General features: G+C 45.0%; 1 long non-coding RNA gene across 1 annotated transcript in view; it reads right to left on the bottom strand.

Moving 5' to 3' along the window:
* Nucleotides 1-675: 675 nt before the first annotated feature.
* Nucleotides 676-21,158, bottom strand: part of LOC140482393 (uncharacterized) — a 77,650-nt gene continuing 57,167 nt past the window's right edge. Inside the window, exon 4 of the long non-coding RNA XR_011961720.1 lies at nt 676-837. This is a non-coding gene — a long non-coding RNA (uncharacterized lncRNA). The remainder of the gene's footprint in view (nt 838-21,158) is intronic.

Raw genomic sequence — 21,158 nt, 5'->3', positions numbered from 1 at the left:
ATGTTAATGCTGATTTATCTCCACAGATGCTGATGTTTTCCAGCAATTTCTATTTTTGTTTCACTTTTGTGGCAACAAATTCCTTTTGAATTCAGTCATGGGATATGGGTGTCACTGGATAGTCCAATGTTTATTACCCATCCCTAAATACACAGAGCTCAGCTAGGAGTCAATCCCATAACTTGGGTCTGCAATCACACATAGACAGAGGTAAAGATGGCAGATTTCCTTCCCAAAGATGAGAATGAGCCAGATGAGTTTTTCAGTCAATCAACAGTAATTACATGATGACCGTTGGGCTATCTTTTGTCCAAACTTTAATTTAACCCGAATTTCATCATCTGCCATGGTGAGATTTGAACCCATAATCCCAGGGTTATACTAGTTTACTCATCCTAGTGATGTTACCATTATGCTAAGAATCAAAAGTCATATTGCTTCCATATTATATGTCCTCCTCCCTCATGTCTTGATTGAAAGCAAAATAGTAGCATGGCCCGATCAGAAACCCCAACATTGTTTACATTACTGGTTATTCACTTTCACATTTACAGACCTTTTGACATCTGCATGCAGCTAATGACCAACGCACAATGGATTTTTACAGCTGATAAACCTACACAGAAATATCCAACAAAAGAGAAGCAAAGAAGCTAAGTTTTATTTGATGTATTTTTCTGGATTTGTATAATGCTTACAGCTTGCAAACAATCAGCAGGCTGACATAATGGTTCCCTCCAACATTTTGATTGGCATTGACTTCCGATTCCCACATTTAGCTTCCTTTTTGGAAAATGGAGCACTCTGGCACGGTTCACACTTTCAGCTTCTGTAGATCTATTCAGGCATAAACAAAGCCAAGAAAAAAAATGGATTATAGCTCCTTGACACATCGAGAAACAGCTGTGACCTGAGGGCTTGGGCTGCTCATTACACCCACACTGAGTTTCCTGAGCATAACCCTGTGCTACTATAAAACAGACCGAAAAGAATAGTGCAAATGTTTACCATGTGCAGCTGTTTTCTAAAATAACACGTTGTTTTCACTAATGATAACATTTATTATATTGTATACCGGTAAACATATCATCAGTTGCAGCAAGATGAGGAGGTGCCTGCTATAAAGTTTCAAACAGGCCGACTCCCAATTTTACTGAATAGATTCCATATATGCTGCATACTATTCCAGTGACCTGTAAAATCGATCTTACATGGACTTGTTCTCAACTTAACATGATAAAGGACACCCATAACACACAAAAGGACACCATTCAGCCCATCATGTCTGTGCCAGCTCATTGAAGTAGCTGTCCAGTTATTGTTGCCACTGCTGTATCCCCGTAATCCTGTAATCTGGTCCTTTGATATTATGAGAGCATTCCTCGTGTGAACAGGAGGAATTGATGCCTGAATTGATTCATACATTCAAAGCTTCCTGTAGTTGTGGCCGAGTGGGTTAAGGCAATGGACCGGAAACCCGTTGGGGGCCTCCCCGTACAGGTTCAAACCTTGTCGACTATGTCCCTCATTGATGGGAGGCAACAGCTCAGTAGCACTATAGCTAGACTGTTACTCCAGAAAACCAAGTGATGTTCTGGGGACCTGCATTTGACTCATGCCACAACTAGATGGTGGAATTTGAATTCAATAAAAACAAATCTGGAGTTAAGAGTCGAAAGATATGCCATGAATCTATTGTTGGCAAGACCCACATATTCAACATAACTTGGCCACAAATTCAACCTTTCTGGAGGTGGCAAGAAAGGAGAAGAAGCTGGGCACATTTGGCCTGGAGAGAAGCTTTTTGCTGCCTTTGCAACTCTGATCTGGGCCAGAAGCTCCATGCGTGACGTTCTTGATTCATCACCAATTAAGGGCCTTGTGAACAATTAATGGCTCCTAAAGGGCCTTAACTCACCATCTCCCTGATTATCAGCTTCCCCGCTGGGTGAGAAAGCTGACCATTGGAAAGGTGAGTTAAGGGGTCTCTCCATTTGCCCCAAACTGTCGGAGGTTATACAAACATTGGGGACGGAAAGAGGATGGCCTCTGAAAGCCAATACCTGTCCTTGTCTCTTTGTCCCTATTTCTTTAATTCATTCACGGGATATGGACACCACTGTCTGGCCAGAACTTATTGCCTGCCCCTAAATGCTCTTGAGAAGATGGTGCTGCAGTTCATGTGCTATAAGTTGACCTACAATGCACTTAGAGAGAAAATTCCAGGATTTTGACCCAACAACTGTAAAAGAACGGTGATATATTTCCAAAATAGATGGTGAGTGGCTAGGAGCAGAATTTGCAGATGGTGGTGTTCCTATATATCTGTTGCTGTTGTCCTTCTAGATGGAAGTGGTCGTGGTTTTAGAAGGTGCTGTTTGGTGAATTTCTGCAGTGCACCCTGTACGTAATTCACATTGTTGCTACTAAGCATCCCTATGAAAGGAATGGATGATTGTAGATTGGGTGCTAATCAAGTGGGCAGCTTCGTCCTGGATACTGCAAAACGTCTTGAGTTGGAGCTGCATCCATCCAGGCAGGTAAGGAATATTCCATCACACTCAGGAGATGATTGTCAGGCTTTAGGGAATAAGGAGGTGAGTTACTCACCATGGTATTCCGAGCCTCTGACCTGCTCTTGTAGCCACTATGTTAATGTGGCAAGTCCAATTAAGTTTCTGGTCAATGATCACCCCCCAGGATTTTGATAGTGAGGGATTCAGTGATGGTAATTCCATTGAATATCAAGGGTGGTGGTTAGATTGTGTGTTATTGATTATGGTCATAACTTGGCATTTGTGCAGCATGAATGCAACTTGCCACTTGCCAGTCCAAGCCTGGACATTGTCAAGATCTTGTTGCATTTGAACATAACCTGCTTCAGTATCTGAGGAGTCACAACTCGGGCTGAACATTGTGCAATCATGAGCAAACATCCCCACTTCTGACCTTATGATGGAGGGGAGGTCATTGATGAAGCAGCTGAAAATGATTGGGCCAAGGACACTACCCTGTAGAACTCTTACAGAGATTTCTTGTAGCTGAGATGACTGATCTCCAACAACCACAAAAATCTTTCTGTGTGCTAGTTATAATTTCAAGAGTGTTTGCCCCCTGATTCCCATTGATTCCAGTTTTGCTAGGGCACCTTGATGCCACAGTGTATCAAATGCAGCTTTGATATTAAGAGTTATCACTCTCACCTCCTCTCTGGAATTCAGCTCTTTTGTCCATGTTTGAACCAAGGTTGCAATGAGGTCAGGAGCTGAGTGGTCCTGGCAGAACCCAAACCACACGTCACTTATTGCTGAGCAGGTGCTGCTTGATAGCACTGTTGATGACCCCTTCCATCACTTTACTGATGTTGGAGAGTAGACCGATGGGCCAGTAATTGCTTGGGTGGGATTTGTTCTTCTTTTTTATATGCAGGATATACTTGGGCAAGTTTTCATATTGTCAGGTAGATGCCAGTGCTCTTATTGTACTGGAAATGCTTTGCTGAGGGAGAGGCAGGTTTTGGAGCACAAGTCTTTGGTACTATTGCCAGAATATTTTCAGGGCTTGTAGCCTTTATAGTAGATAGTGCCTCCAAGCATTTTTTAATATCACAGAGAGTGAATTAATTGGCTGAAGACTGCTATCAGTGATACTGGAGGGGAACCATTGGAAGAGGCCAAGATGGATTATCTACATCTGGCTGAAGATTGCTGCAAAAGGTTTAGGCTTATCTTTTGTACTGATGTGCTGGGCTCTTCCATCACTGAGGATGGAAGTAATATCCAATCAACGATAGTAGTGGGAAGTTGAGTGTGGAGTCCAAGGAGATAGGAGAAGCACTAAACAATTATGTTTCCTCAGTATTCACACTGGAAAAAGACAATGTTGTTGAGGAGAATACTGAGATACAGGCTACTAGACTAGACAGGATTGAGGTTCACAGGAAGAGGTGTTAGCAATTCTGAAAAGTGTGAAAATAGATAAATCCCCTGGGCTGGATGGGATTTTCCTAGGATTCTCTGGGAAGCCAGGGAGGAGATTGCAGAGCCTTTAGCTTTGATCTTTATGTCATCATTGACTACAGGAATAGTGCCAGAAGACTGGAGGACAGCAAATGTTGTCCCTGTTTGAGAAGGGGAGTAGAGACAACCTGGTAATTGTAGACCAGTGACCTTAATTCGGTTGTCGTCAAGTGTTGGAAAATGTTACAAGAGATAGAATTTATAATCATCTAGATAGGACTAAATTGATAAGAAATAGTCAATATGGTTTTGTGAAGGGTAGTTCATGCCTCACAAACCTTATTAAGTTCTTTGAGATGGTGACCAGGCAGGTGGATGAGGATAAAGCGGTGGATGCGGTGTATCTGGATTTCAGTATGGTGTTTGATTTGTTTCCCCACAGTTGGCTATTGCACAAAATATGGAGGTATGGAATTGAGGGTGATTTAACAGTTTGGATCAGAAATTGGCTAGCTGAAAGAAGACAGAGGGTGGTGGTTGATGGGAAATGTTCATCCTGGAGTTCAGTTACTACTGGTGTACCGCAAGGAACTGTTTTGGGGCCACTGCTGCTTGTCATTTTATAAATGACCTAGATGACAGTGTAGAAGGATGGGTTAGTAAATTTGCGGATCACACTAATGTCAATGGAGTTGTGGATAGTGCTAAGGAATGTTGCAGCTTACAGAAGGACATAGATAAGCTGCAGAGCTGGGCCAAGAGGTGGCAAACGGAGTTTAATGCAGAAAAGTGTGATGTGATTCACTTTGGAAGGAGCAAAAGGATTAGAGTACTGGGTTAATGTCAGATTCTTGGTAGTGTAAATGAGCACAGAGATCTCTGCGTCCATGTACATAGATCCCTGAAAGTTGCCACTCAGGTTGAAGGGTTGTTAATATGGCAAATGGTGTGTTACCTTTTATTGGTAGAGGGATTGAGTTTCAGAACCATGAGGTCATGCTGCAACTGTAGCAATTCTGGTGCAGCCACACTTGCGTATTGCTTACAGTTCTAGTCACCACATTATCAGAAGGATGTGGAAGCATTGGAAAGGGTGCAGAGGGGATTTACTAGGATGTTGCCTGGTATGGATGGAAGAGTTGAGAGTGTGGTGCTGGGAAAGCACAACAGGTCAGGCAGCATCCGAGAATCAATGTTTCAGGCATAAGCCCTTTATCAGGAATGAAGCTTGTGGGCTGGGGGCTGAGATACAAATGGGAGGGAGAATAGGGTTGGGGGGAAGGTAACTGAGAAAGCAATAGGTGGATGAAGGTGAGGGAGAAGGTGATATGTCAGAGGGGGCAGTGGGAACAGGTCCGGAGGGCAGTGCCAGGTTGGAGGCTTGGGACTGGGATAATGTAGGGGGAGGGGAAATGAGGAAGTTGTTGAAATCCACATTTATCCCATGTAGTTGAAGGGTCCCAAGGCAGAATATGAGGCATTCCTCCTCCAGGCGTTGGGTGGTAACGGTTTGGTGGTGGAGGAGGCCCAGAACCTGCATGTCCTTGTCGGAGTAGGAGGGGGAGCTGAAGTGCTCAGCCACGCGACAGTGGGGTTGGAGTGTGCGGGTGTCCCAGACATGTTCTCTGAAACGATCTGCAAGAAGGCGTCCTGTCTCCCTGATGTAGAGGAGACCACACCGGGTGCAACAGATGCAGTAGATGACATTGATAGAGGTACAGGTGAATTTCTGATGGATGTGGAAGGATCCGTTGGCGCCTTAGACAGAGGTGAGGAGAGTGGTTTTGGGTGCAGGCTTTGCAGTTTTGCCTGGAAAGGTGCCAGGAGTGGGGTGTGGACTATCAGGGGGTGTGGACTTGGTGAGGGAATGGTCTTTCCAGAACACTGATAGGGGTGTGGATGGAAATATATCTTTGGTGGTGGGGTCTGTTTGGAAGTGGCCGAAGTGGCAGAGGATGATGCGATATGTGCGGAAGTTCTGTCCTTGTTGCATTGGGAGGGGAGGGGTTCAAAGGTGGTAGTGCGTGAACTGGAGGAGATGCATTGGAGGGCATCGTCAACCATATGGGAAGGGGAGTTGTGATTGTAGAAGAAGGAGGTCATCTGGGACTTTCTGAGATGGAATTGGTCATCCTGGGAACAGATGTGGCAGAGACATAGAAATTGGGAATAAAGAATGGCATTCTTACAGGAGGTAGGGTGGGAGAAGGTGTTGTCTATATAGCTGTGGGAGTTGGTGGGCTTGTATTAGATGCCTGTGGTTAGTTGGTCGCCAGAGACAGTGATGGAGAGGTCCGGGAAGGGGAGGGAGGTGTCTGAGGTGGTCCAGGTGAATTTGAGGTTGGGTGGAAGGTGTTGGTAAAGTTGATGGAGGGAAGGTCTTAGCAGGAAAGACTGAGGGACTTGAGGCTGTTTTTGTTAGAGAGAATATTGAGATGTGACTTAATTGAGATATATCAGATAATCAGAAGGTTAAATAGGGTGGACAATGAAAGTCTTTTTCCTCAGATGGCGATGGCTAGCATGAGGGGACATAGTTTTAAATTGAGGGGTGATAGATATAGGACAGATGTCAGAGGTAGTTTCTTTATTCAGAGAGAAGTAGGGGTGTGGAACACACTGTCTGCAACAGTAGTATACACGACAACTTTAAGGGCATTTAACTGGTCATTGGAGAAACAAGTGGATGAAAATGGAATAGTGTAAGATAGATAGGATTCAGATTGGTTTCACAGGTCAGTGCAACATCGAGGGTTGAAGGGCCTGCACTGTGCTGTAATGTTCTATGTTCTATGTTCTATTTGTAGAGGCTCTTCCTCCAGTAAGTTGTTTAATTGTCCACTATCATTCACAACTGGATGTGGCAGAACTGCAGAGTTTAGATCTGATCTGTTGGCTGTGGGATCACTTAGCTCTGTCTATCACTTGCTGTTTGTCATGCGACTTGTCCTGTTTCGTAGCTTCACCAGTTTGACACCTCACCTTCAGGTATACCTGATGTTGCTTCAGGCTTGACTTCCTGCACTCTCCATTGAACCAGGGTTGATCCCTGGCTTGTTGGTAACAGTTGAGTGGGGGATACACTGGTCCAAGAGGTTACAGATTGTGCTGGAGCATAATTCTGTTGCTGTTGATGGCCAATGGCATCTCATTGATGCCCAGTTTTGTGTTGCTAGATCTTAGCAAAGTGTGTCCCATTTAGCACTGTGATAATGTCACAGAACTCAATGTGAAGGCAGCACTTTGTCTCCACAAGGACAGTGTAGTGGTCACTTTTACCGATACTGTCATAGACAGGTGCATTTGCAGCAGCAGATTGGTTAGGATGACAACAAATAAGTTTTTCCATCTTGTTGGTTCCCTCACTACCTGCCACGACCCAGTATAGTAGCTATGTGCTTTGGAACCCGGGCGGCCCAATCAGTAATGCTGCTGCCGAGTCACTCTTCCTGGTGGGCATGACATTCCCCTCCCAGAGTACATTTTATACCCTTCCTACTCTCAGTGCTTCCTCCAAGTGTTAATCAAGATGGAGAAGTACTAATTCATCAACAAAGGGAGGACGGTACATGATAATCAGCGGGAGGTTTTCTTGCCCATGTTTAACCTGAAGCCATGAGACTTCATGGGGTCTGGAATCAATGTTGATGATTCCCAGGACAACTCCCTCCTGACTGTATACCACTGTGCTGTCACCACTGCTGGGTCTGTTCTACTGCTGGGACAGGACATATCCAGAAATAGGGATGGTGGTGTCTGGCACATTGTCCTGATAATAACCATGTCAGGTTGTTGATTGGTGAGACTGTGAGACAGCTCTCCCAGTTTTGGCACTAGCTCCCAGATGTTAGTGAGGAGAATTTTGCAGAGTCAAGAGGCTTCTTTCTGCAGCTGTCTTTTCTGGTGCCTAGGTTGATGCCTGGTGTTCTGTCCGGTTTTATTTCTTTGAGACTTTGTAGCGATTGAGCCAACTGAATGGCTTACTCGTCTATTTCAGAGGGCAGTTCAGAGTCAATCACATTGCTGTGCGTCTGGAGTCATGTGTAGGCTGGACCAGGCAAGGATGGCAGATCTCCTTCCCTGAGCCAGATAGTGAACCAGGCTTTTCACTTTCCAACAAAGGTTTTGTGGTCATCAGCAGATTATTATTTTGAGTGTGAGCAGCAGCGGAGATAAGACAAACCTGGAAGACTGCAGCTAAGGTAAGGCAGTTTTAAAAAAAATTACTTACCGGTAGCAGACAGCGGTGTTTTCCATTTTATAGAAAGAGTGGGAGCAGCGGGGGAAGTGACGAGGACCAGAGGGGCAGCCGGGAAGGAAAGCAGTGAGTATAAATACTCACCCTTCGACGCAAACGGCCATTTTGAGTGTGAGCAGCAGCGGAGATAAGACGAACCCGGAAGACTGCAGCTAAGGTAAGGCAGTTTTTTAAAATATTACTTACCGATAGCGGACAGCAGTGTTTTCCCTTTCACAGAAGGAGCGGGAGCAGCGGGGGAAGTGACGAGGACCAGAGGGGCAGCCGGGAAGGAAAGCAGTGACCATATATATCAGGTGTGTTCAGGAGGGTTTCCTAACTCAGTACGTTGACAGGCCTACGAGGGGAGAGGCCATTTTAGACTTGGTGCTTGGCAATGAGCCGGGGCAGGTATCAAATCTTGTGGTGGGAGAGCATTTTGGTGATAGCGACCAAAACTGCCTAACATTCTACATAGCTATGGAGAAGGAGAGGATTAGGCAAAATGGGAGGATATTTAATTGGAGAAGAGGAAACTATGATGCGATTAGACATGAGTTAGGAAGCATGGACTGGGAGCAATTGTTCCATGGTAAAGGCACTATAGACACGTGGAGACTGTTTAAGGGACAGTTGTTGCAAGTGATGCGTAAATATGTCCCTCTGGGACAGGCAAGAAGTGGTAAGATAAAGGAACCTTGGATGACGAGAGCGGTGGAGCTTCTCGTCAAAAGGAAAAAGGTAGCTTACATAAGGTGGAGGAAGCTAGGGTCAAGCTCAGCTCTACAGGATTACAGGCAGGCAAGGAGGAGCTTAAAAATGGTCTGAGGAGAGCCAGGAGGAGGCACGAGAAAGGCTTGGAAGAACGGATTAGGGAGAACACAAACGCAATTCACACTTATGTGAGGAATAAGAGAATGATCAAAGAAAGAGTAGGGCCGATCAGGGATAGCATAGGGAACTTGTGTATGGAGTCTGAGGAGGTAGGGGAAGCCCTAAATTAGTTTTTTGCTTCTGTCTTTACGAAAGAAACAAACTTTGTAGTGAATGAAACCTTTGAAGAGCAGGTATGCTTGCTGAAATGGATAGAGATAGAGGAAGCTGGTGTGCTGAAAATGTTGTCAAACATTAAGATTGACAAGTTGCCAGGCCCAGACCAGATTTGTCCTCGGCTGCTTTGGGAAATGAGAAATGCAGTTGCTTCGCCACTTGTGAAGATCTTTTCATCCTCGCTCTCCACTGGAGTCGTACATGAGGACTGGAGAGAGGCAAATGTAATTCCTCTCTTCAAGAAAGGAAATAGGGAAATCCCCGGCAATTACAGACCAGTAAGTCTCATGTCTGTCATTTGCAAGGTGTTAGAAAGGGTTCTGAGGGATAGGATTTATGACCGTCTGGAAGAGCATGGCTTGATTAAATGCAGCCAACACGGCTTTGTGAGGGGCAGGTCATGCCTCACAAACCTTATCGAGTTCTTTGAGGATGTGACTAGAAATGATGAGGGTCAAGCTGTGGATGTGGTGTATATGGACTTCAGCAAGGCATTTGATAAGGTTCCCCATGGTAGGCTCACTCAAAAGGTCAGGAGGAATGGTATACAGGGGAACTTAGCTGTCTGGATACAGAATTGGCTGGCCAACAGAAGACAGCGAGTGGTAATAGAAGGAAAATATTCTGCCTGGAAGTCTGTGGTGAGTGGTGTTCCACAGGGCTCTGTCCTTGGGCCTCTATTGTTTGTAATTTTTATTAATGACTTGGATGAGGGGTTGAAGGATGGGTCAGCAAGTTTGCAGATGACACAAAGGTTGGAGGTGTCGTTGATAGTATAGAGGACTGTTGTAGGCTGCAGCGGGACATTGACAGGATGCAGAGATGGGCTGAGAGGTGGCAGATGGAGTTCAACCTGGATAAATGCGAGGTGATGCATTTTGGAAGGTCGAATTTGAAAGCTGAGTACAGGATTAAGGATAGGATTCTTGGTAGTGTGGAGGAACAGAGGGATCTAGGTGTGCAGGTACATAGATCCCTTAAAATGGCCACCAAGTGGACAGGGTTATTAAGAAAGCATATGGTGTTTTTGGCTTTCATCAACAGGGGTATTGAGTTTAAGAGTCATGAGATCTTGTTGCAGCTCTATAAAACTTTGGTTAGACCGCACTTGGAATACTGCACCCAGTTCTGATCGCCCTATTATAGGAAAGATGTGGATGCCTTGGAGCGGGTTCAGAGGAGGTTTACCAGGATGATGCCTGGACTGGAGGGCTTATCTTATGAGGAGAGGTTGACTGAGCTCGGACTTTTTTCATTGGAGAAAAGGAGGAGAAGAGGGGACGTAATTGAGGTATACAAGGTAATGAGAGGCATAGATAGAGTCGATAGCCAGAGACTATTTCCCAGGGCAGAAATGACTAACACGAGGGGTCATAGTTTTAAGCTGGTTGGAAGAAAGTATAGAGGGGATGTCAGATGCGGGTTCTTTACACAGAGAGTTGTGAGAGCATGGAATGCGTTGCCAGCAGCAGTTGTGGAGACAGAGTCATTGGGGACATTTAAGAGACTCCTGGACATGCATATGGTCACAGAAATTTGAGGGTGCATACATGAGGATCAGTGGTCGGCACAACATCGTGGGCTGAAGGGCCTGTTCTGTGCTGTACTGTTCTATGTTCTATGTTCTATGTTCTATTAACCCCAATTTTTTAAAATTAAGTTCAAATTCTGCCATGGTAGGATTTGAACAAGGTCTCAGTGATAATACCACTATGCCATAGCTATCCTCCCAACTCGCCCTGACCTCCAGACTGTAAGAAGAAACAAGAAAGGACAGGTTCTTACTGCTGAATGGCCAAAGTAGTAGGGATTGAATGGTTGAGTTTAGGACTGAATAGGTGTAACCCACTGATTGGACAGCAGCTCCATTTTACCAGAGCGGTGAGAAGAGAAGGAGTGGTGAAGTGAAGGCTGCCGGGAAGGGTGAGTTTTCCCGCATTAAAAGGGACTTACCTCAGGGGTCGGGCCTCCATTTACTGTGAGGTGAGGGAGGAGTAAAGGACTTCTGGGAAGTCATATATTTGTGTGGTTCCGTTACCCGAAACACTACTCGGGTAGTGTCTCCCAACCATCCCCCTCCTCTAACCAATAAAAAGGTTCTGTGCGCCAGATTGGTAAGGTAACAAGTTTATTTTTTATTCCTTATTTTTTCAACAGTCTCTTTAGGAATTTAGAATAGTGGGAATGGAGGTTAGGACAGTTGAATGTTCCTCCTGCAGAATGTGGGAGGTAAGGGTCACTACTAGTGTCCCTGCTGACTACATCTGCGGGAACTGCACCCAACTCCAGCTCCTCGAAAACCGCGTTAGGGAACTGGAGCTGGAACTGGATGAACTTCGGATCATTTGGGAGGCAGAGGGATTATTGAGAGGAGTTACAGGGAGGTAGTCACTTCTAAGGTACAAGAAAAAGGCAGATGGTTGACAGTCAGGGGACGGAAAGGGAACTGGCAGGCAGTCATCCCCCTCAACAATAAGTATACCGTTTTGGATACTGTTGGGGGGGACAACTTACCAGGGGAAAGCAGTGGGCCACATGGCTCTGGCATAGAGTCTATCCCTGCTGCTCAGAAAGGACGGGGGAAGAGGAGCAGAGCATTAGGCATTGGGAACGCCATAGTTAGGGGGACAGATAGGAGGTTCTGTGGGGACGAGAGAGACTCACGGTTGGTGTGTTGCCTCCCAGGTGCCAGGGTTTGTGATGTCTCTGATCGTGTTTTTGGGATCCTTAAGGGGGAGGGGGAGCAGCCCCAAGTCGTGGTCCACATGGGCACCAGCAACATAGGTAGGAACAGAGATGGGGATTTAAGGCAGAAATTCAGGGAGCTGGGATGGAAGCTTAGAGCTAGGACAAACAAAGTTGTTGTCTCTGGCTTGTTGCCCATGCCACGTGCTAGTAAGGCAAGGAATAGGGAGAGAGGGGAGTTGAACATGTGGCTACAGGGATGGTGCAGGAGGGAGGGTTTTGGATTCTTGGATAATTGGGGCTCTTTCTGGGGTAGGTGGGACCTCTACAAGCAGGATGGTCTTCATCTGAACCAGAGGGGTGCCAATATCCTGGGGGGGATATTCGCTAAGGGTATTGGGGTACGTTTAAACTAATCCAGCAGGGGATGGGAGCCAAAATTGTAGTTCAAGTATAGAAAAGGTTGAGAGTAGGGAGGTCTGATATCAAGTTTCAGGGATGCAAGATGGCACCGGCAAGCAAGAAGTTGGTTTGAAATGTGTCTACCTCAATGCCAGGAGCATCCGGAATAAGGTGGGTGAACTTGCAGCATGGGTTGATACCTGGGAATTTGATGTTGTGGCCATTTCGGAGACATGGATCGAGCAGGGACAGGAATGGTTGTTGCAGGTTCCAGGATTTAGATGTTTCAGTAAGAACAAAGAAGATGGTAAAAGTTGGGGGTGGGGGGGGGAGGTGAGGGGTGTCACATTGTTGGTCAGGGGGTGTCGCATTGTTGGTCAAGGACAGTATTACAGTTGCAGAAAGGATGTTTGGGGACTCGTCAACTGAGGTAGTATGGGCTGAGGTTAGAAACAGGAAAGGAGAGGTCACCCTGTTGGGAGTTTTCTATAGGCCTCCGAATAGTTCCAGAGATGTAGAGGAAAGGATAGCAAAGCTGATTCTCGATAGGAGTGAGAGAGACAGGGTAGTTGTCATGGGGGACTTCAACTTTCCAAATATTGACTGGGAACTACTAATAATATAGATGGGTCAGTTTTTGTCCAGTGTGAGCAGGAGGGCTTCCTAATACAGTATGTAGACAGGCCAACAAGGAGCAAAGCCACATTAGATTTGGTACTGGGTAATGAGCCCGGCCAGGTGTTAGACTTGGAAGTAGGTGAGCACTTTGGTGATATCAATCACAATTCTGTTATGTTTACTTTAGTGATAGAAATGTATAGGTGTATACCACTGGGCAAGAGTTACAGCTGGGGGAAAGGCAATTACAATGCGATTAGGCAAGATTTAGGAAACATAGGATGGGGAAGGAAACTGCAGGGGATGGACACATTAGAAATGGGGAGCTTATTCAAGGAAAAGCTCCTGTGTGTCCTAGATAAGTATGTACCTGTCAGGCAGGGAGGAAGCTGTAGAGCGTGGGAGCCGTGATTTATGAAGGAAGTGGAAACTCTGGTCAAGAGGAAGAAGGCTTACGTTAGGATGAGATGTGAAGGCTCAGTTAGGGCACTTGAGGGTTACAAGGTAGCCAGGAAAGACCTAAAGAGAGAGCTCCGAAGGGCCAGGAGGAGACATGAGAAGTTGTTGGCAGATAGGATCAGGGTAAATCCTAAGGCTTTCTATAGATATTTAAGGAATAAAAGAATGACGAGAGTAAGATTAGGGCCAATCAAAGATAGTAGTGGGAAGTTGCGTGTGGAATCAGAGGAGATAGGGGAAGCACTAAATGAATATTTTTCGACAGTATTCACTCTAGAAAATGACAATGTTGTCGAGGAGATAACTGAGATACAGGCTACTAGATTAGGTGTGATTGAGGTTCACAAGGAAGAGGTATTAGAAATCCTGCAGAGTGTGAAAATAGATAAGTCCCCTGGGCTGGATGGGATTTATCCTAGAATCCTCTGGGAAGCCAGGGAGGAGATTGCCGAGCCTTTGGCCTTGATCTTTAAATCGTCATTGTCTACAGGAATAGTGCCAGAAGACTAGAGGATAGCAAATGTGGTTCCCCTGTTCAAGAAGGGGAGTAGAGACAACCATGGTAATTATAGACCACTGAGTTGTTACTTCAGTTGTTGGTAATGTGTTGGAAAAGGTTAAAAGAGATAGGATTTATAATCATCTAGAAAAGAATAATTTGATTAGGGATAGTCAGCACGGTTTTGTGAAGGGTAGGTCGTGCCTCACAAAACTTATTGAATTCTTTGAGAAGGTGACAAAACAGGTAGTTGAGAGTAAACCGGTTGATGTGGTGCATATGGATTTCAGCAAGGTGTTCGATAAGGTTCCCCACAGTAGGCTATTGTACAAAATGCAGGAGAATGGGTTTATGGGAGATATAGCAGTTTGGATCAGTAATTGGCTTGTTGAAAGTAGACAGAGGGTGGTGGTTGATGGGAAATGTTCATCCTGGAGTCCAGGTCGGTGTTGGGTCCACTGTTGTTCATCATTTTTATAAATGACCTGGATGTGAGCGTAGAAGGGTGGGTTAGTAAATTTGCAGACGACACTAAGGTCGGTGCAGTTATGGATAGTGACGAAGGATGTTGTAGATTACAGAGAGACATAGATAAGCTGCAGAGCTGGGCTGAGAGGTGGCAAATGGAATTTAATGCGGATAAGTGTGAGGTGATTCACTTTGGTTGGAGTTACCGGAATGCAAAGTACTGGGCTAATGGTAAGATTCTTGGTAGTGAGGATGAGCAGTTAGATCTCAGTGTCCAGTTACACAAATCCTTGAAAGTTGCCAGACAGTTTGTCAGGGTTGTTAAGGCGGCATACAGTGTTTTAGCTTTTATTAATAGAGGGATTGAGTTCCGGAACCATGAGGTTATGCTACAGCTGTACAAAACTCTGGTGCGGCCGCACTTAGAGTATTGCGTACAGTTCTGGTCACCGCATTATAAGAAGGATGTGAAAGCTTTGGAAAGGGTGCAGAGGAGATTTACTAGGATGTTGCCTGGTATGGAGGGAAGGTCTTATGAGGAAAGGCTGAGGGACTTGAGACTGTTTTCGTTAGAGAGAAGGTTGAGAGGTGACTTAATAGAGACATATAAGATAATCAGAGGGTTAGATAGGGTGGACAGGGAGAGCCTTTTTCCAAGTATGGGGACGGCAAACACGAGGGGGCATAGCTTTAAATTGAGGGGTGATAGATATAGGACAGATGTCAGAGGTAGTTTCTTTACTCAGTGAGTAGTAAGGGTATGGAATGCTTTGCCTGCAATGTGACAAGCAAATGGACGTACATGGAATAATGTAGGTTAGATGGGCTTCAGATTGGTATGACAGAGCGGTGCAACATCGAGGGCCGAAGGGCCTGTACTGCGCTGTAATGTTCTACGTTCTATATTCTGGTGGTCCAGCCTGAACCGATTGGTAGGTAATCTGGTGAATTATCCTGCTGGCTGGGAGCAGCGTGTGAGTAACCATCTAACACTACCATCACATTCCCACCAATACTGATGCTATAATCAAAGTAGCAAGTGTTCTGGATGAAGAAATGATTATTTGTTCTGACAATATCCTGGCTTCAGTGCTGAAACTTTCCACAGCAGATCAAGCAATTCCCTTTGACGAGATGGCAATACAGATATCATACTGGCATCTCTCTATAATATACAAGTTTGCTCAGCTACATTATAACCAGGAAAATAACATAAATCTAACCCAGTCAATTACTCCCTTGTCAGGCTCTTCCCAGTCATCAGCATAGTGATGGATGGATTCATCAATAGGGCCATCAAGCATCATCTACCCATCAATAATCTGCTTACTGGTGTTCAATTTAGCTTCTGGCAGAACTGCTCAGCACCTGTCCTGATTACAGCCTTGATCTAGGCTCAGATGCAAGAATTGAATTGCCAGTTGAAAATAAATGCCTTTGAAATCCTGGCCACATTTAATCTCATACAAAGGACCCAGGCAAAACTAAGATCAGTGGAAGTCCCTGATGCGCCCAATCCTTTCTATGCTGTACTGACAGCCCCAGAAATACCTGTTCCCTCTGTCACCACTGCAAAGGTCAGATTGGTCTTCCTGGGTGTCGACCCAAGGAAAGGGATAGAAACGGATGGAATTTCTGGCTGTGCGCTTCGATCCTGTGCAGAGCAGCTGGCAGAAGTGTTCACTGACTGCTTCAACCTCTCCCTCCCACAAGCCAAAGTCCCCACCTTCTTCAAGAAGACCACCATCAAACCAGTACCTAATGGGATACATTTTATTGACTACTGCCCAGTGGCTCTGACATCCTTAATCATGAAGTGCTTTGACAGGCTGGTCATGGCCCACATCAATTCTAGCCTCCCAGCCTGCCTCAACCCTCTACCATTTGCCTACCGACATAAGACGTCCACAGCAGATGCCACTTCCCTAGCCCTACACTCATCCCCGGAATATTTGGATAATAAAGATACCTATATCAGATTCCTATTCATCAACTGCAGCTCTGCCTTCAAAACCATAATCCCCTCCAGAGTGATCTCAAAACTCCTGCATCTAGGTCTCTGCAACTAGTTCTTCATCTTTCTGACCCACGGACCACAATCAGTGAGGATAGACAACTGCACTTCATCCATGATCACCCTCAACACTAAAGCCCCCCGAGGATGCGTTCTCAGCCACCTACTATACTCCCTGTACACCCATGACTGTGTTGCCAAATTCTGAAAGAACGCCACCTCCAAGTTTGCTGACGACACATGGTAGTAGGACCGATATCAAACAATGATGAATCAGAATGCAGAAAGGAGATAGAGGGCTTGGTGATGTGGTGCAGTGATGGAAAAAAACTCTTTTAATGTTGGCAAAACTAAAGAACTGGTCATTGACTTCAGGAAGAAAGAATGAGAATGCGCCCCCATCCACATCAATAAATGGAGGTTGAGCAGGTTGAGAGCATCAAGTTCTGAGAAATTATGACAATCTCTCCTGGACTTCACATGTAGATGCAAGAGTCAAGAAGGCACAACAATGCCTCTTCCTCCTCAGGCAGCTTAGGAATTTCAGCATGTCCATAAGAACAGTTAAAGGTGGATAAATCCCCAGGACCTGATCAGGTGTATCTGAGAACTCTGTGGGAAGCTAGAGAAGTGATTGCTGGGCCTCTTGCTGAGATATTTGTTTCATCAATAGTCACAGGTGAGGTGCCAGAAGACTGGAGGTTGGCAAACGTGTTGCCACTGTTTAAGAAGCGTGGTAAAGACAAGCCAGGGAACTATAGACCGGTGAGCCTGACCTCGGTGGTGGGCAAGTTGTTGGAGGGAATCCTGAGGGACAGGATGTACATGTATTTGGAAAGGCAAGGACTGATTCGGGATAGTCAACATGGCTTTGTGCGTGGAAAATCATGTCTCACAAACTTGACTGAGTTTTTTGAAGAAGTAACAAAGAAGATTGATGAGGGCAGAGCAGTAGATGTGATCTATATGAACTTCAGTAAGGCATTTGACAAGGTTCCCCATGGGAGACTGATTAGCAAGGTTAGATCTCATGGAATACAGGGAGAACTAGCCATTTGGATACAGATCTGGCTCAAAGGTAGGAGATAGAGGGTGATGGTGGAGGGTTGTTTTTCAGACTGGAGGCCTGTGACCAGTGGAGTGCCACAAGAATCGGTGCTGGGCTCTCTACTTTTTGTCATTTACAGAAATGATTTGGATGCAAGCATAAGAGGTACAGTTAGTAAGTTTGTAAATGACACCAAAATTGGAGGTGTAATGGACAGCGAAGAGAATTACCTCAGATTACAACAGGATCTGGACCAGACGGGCCAATGGGCTGAGAAGTGGCAGATGGAGTTTAATTCAGATAAATGCAAGGTGCTGCATTTTGGGAAAGCAAATCTTAGCAGGACTTATACACTTAATGGTAAGGTCCCAGGGAGTGTTGCTGAACAAAGAGACCTTGGAGTGCAGGTTCATAGCTCCTTGAACGTGGAGTCGCAGGTAGATTGGATAGTGAAGAAGGTGTTTGGTATGCTTTCCTTTATTGGTCAGAGTATTGAGTACAGGGGTTGGGAGGTCATGTTGCGGCTGTACAGGACATTGATTAAGGCCACTGTTGGAATATTGCGTGCAATTCTTGTCTCCTTCCTATCGGAAAGATGTTGTGAAACTTGAAAGGGTTCAGAAAAGATTTAAAGGATGTTGCTAGGGTTGGAGGATTTGAGCTGTAGGGAGAGTCTGAACAGGCCGGGGTTTTTTTTCCCTGAAGCGTCGGAGGCTGAGGGGTGACCTTATAGAGGTTTACAAAATTATGAGGGGCATAGATAGGATAAATAGACAAAATCTTTTCCCTGGGGTTGGGGAGTCCAGAACTAGAGGGCATAAGGTTAGGGTGAGAGGGGAAAGATATAAAAGAGACCTAAGGGGCACCTTTTTCAAGCAGAGGGTGGTAAGTGTATGGAATGAGCTGCCAGAGAATGTGGTGGAGGTTGGTACAATTGCAACATTTAAGAGGCATTTGGATGGGTATATGAATAGGAAGGGTTTGGAGGGTTATGGGCTGGGTGCTGGCAGGTGGGACTAGATTGGGTTGGGATACCTGGTATACATGGACGGGTTGGACCGAAGGGTCAGTTTCCATGCTGTACACCTCTATGACTCTATGACTGTAACCCTCATTAACTTTTATAGATGCACCATTGAAAGCTTACTATCCAGGTGCATAGCACCCAGTAGAGCAACTGCTCTCCCCTGGTCCGTAAGAAACAACAGAAGATGGTGTGCACAGCCCAGACCATCACGGAAGCCAACCTTCCATTCATGGGCTCTATTTACACTTCTTGTGACTACGGAAAGGCTGCCAACACCATTAAAGAACCTTCCACCCTGATAATGCTCTCCTTCAACCTCTTCTGTCAGGCTGAAGATAAAGAAGCCTGAACACATGCACCAGCAAGTTCAAGAATAGCTTCTTCCCTGCTGTTGTTAGACAAATGATTGGAATCTTTAACTTCAAAGAATGTTGATCTTGCTTTGTGCACCTCCTTTGCAGTGTAATCTTCATGCCTCTCTGTGTCTAAGCATCCTATGATCTGTATCTCCTAGCTTATTATGATCTGCCTGTACTGCATGCAAACCAAGCTTTTCACTGTACTTGGGTGCATATGACTAAAATAAATCAAATGCAGTTTTCAACAGTTTCCTCATTTCCTCTCCCCCCAGATTATCCCAGTACCAAGCCTCCAACTTGGCACCGCTGTCCTGACCTGTCCATCACTCCCACCTTGACCTATCACCTTCTCCCTTACCTTTCTCCACCTATCACATTCTCAACTACCTCTCCCCAACCCCACCCTGCCTCCCATTTATTTCTTCGCCCTGACCCCACAAGCCTCATTCCTGATGAAGGTCTCATGCCTGAAACATTGATTCTCCTGCTCCTCAGATGCTGAGTGACCTGCTGTGCTTTTCCAGCACTACATTCTCGACTAAAATAAATCAAATGAAATCAAGTCACTGAGTAAATCTGAGGCAGCAGGGGTGTAATGGTAATCTCATGGGGCTAGTAATCCAGAAGGACCAGGCCAATGCTCTGAGGACATGGATTGAATCTCACCCCAACAAATTATAATTTAGTGGCATCCTGATTTAGTGATTATCCTGACAAGAAATGCATCTGGTTCACTAATGTCCTTTAGGGAACAAAACTCTCCCATTCTGGCGTAATCAATATGTGGTTTCGGATTCAGATGTGGGTGACTCTTAAGTGGTTTGACAAACCATTCAGTTTAATCTCACTGAAAGGAATGAAACTAAAAAGATCAAAAGCAGCATTTGCTAACTATATGATCTGTGGCTCGTCTCCTGACTTTTAACAGCCTCTCCACTATTAAGACGTCTTGAGGCAGGAATGAAAGAAATACCCATGTGTGCCAGAACACTTATGAAGTGAGGCACCATCCAAAACAGAGCAATTTGCATGATCAGCACTTAATTACTCAAAGCAATACCATACACCTCCACCAAGCATGCTCTGTGTTGTAGTATTTACAACAGATGCACTGTAGCAACTCACTATGTTACTCCAGTATCCAGCACTTGCCTTCCTGACTCTCAGGGCACTGCTACACAAGGAGTGCAATGATTATCACAACATTCTCTTGAAAATTAGGATTATCACAGAAGGAGACCATTCAGCTCATGGTGACTGTACTGTGCCAATTATTTCGTTACCTAGTACCAATCCTGCCTGTTCCCCATTTCCCTACACATCATTTCTATCCAAATAATTACCCAATGCTGTCTTGAATGCCTCAGTTGAAGTTGTTTCCATCACAATGCATTTCATACCTTGTTCCACTTACCGTGTGAAAAGGTTTTTTTCTCATTATCACCATTGTATGCCACTTTATAACTACACCCTCTCATTCTTTTTGATTTTACTAGTAGGAACAGTTTCTCCCTACCACTCTGTCCAGCCTGCTCCTGATCTTGATAAACTTGATCAAATTTCCTCTCAGCCTTCTTCTCTCCAAGGAGAAAGATTTCAATCTCTTCGATCTATCCTTATAACTGAACTCTCACTTTTGAAACCATTTTTGTAAATCACTTCTGCACTCTCTCAAAGGCATTCACATCTTTCCTCTTACGTGGTGCCCACAATTGTACACAATATTCCAAATGAGGTCAAACAAGTGGCTCGTACAAGTTCAACATCACCTGCTTGCTCTACTTCCTTATTATTAAAGCTGAGGACATTGTCTGCTTTACTAAATGTTCTCCACACATCCAACCACTTTCAATGGCCTATGTACATTCATATCTATATCCCTCTACTCCTGTGCCGCTCTCAGATTTGTACCCCTTTAGACTAAGTGCACTAAGTTCAGTTCTGAAAGTATTTCCAAATTCTGAGAAGAGAAAATACATAAACTCTTGGACATAACTTGGCTTATGAGGCAAAGCTGAATTCCAAAGTTCTTATAGACTTATAAACTACCTCTGTTTGAATATATGCACTTCAAGAATCTCACATTTCATGATTTACTATGTTTATTTGAAATGTCAGAGGTTTGGAAATAATTTGTAAAATAAATCAGGCTTGAGGAAATAGTGTTAGAAATAAAAAGCCCAAATATCCGCTGGAATAACATCTCTGTGTATCTCTGAAGTGAAAGTTCAGCATTGAGTCTATATTAGCATTGAAGCAAGAAAGGAGCATCAGTCATCAAGCATCATTGGCAGATCTTGGAAACTTGTCTGCTGTAGGTTGCGTGCTTCATG

Source organism: Chiloscyllium punctatum, chromosome 1 (genome assembly GCF_047496795.1).
Source record: "Chiloscyllium punctatum isolate Juve2018m chromosome 1, sChiPun1.3, whole genome shotgun sequence".
NCBI classification, from domain to species: domain Eukaryota; kingdom Metazoa; phylum Chordata; class Chondrichthyes; order Orectolobiformes; family Hemiscylliidae; genus Chiloscyllium; species Chiloscyllium punctatum.
Note: the sequence above shows the minus strand (reverse complement) of the source record. Positions and strands in the feature narration are given on the sequence as shown.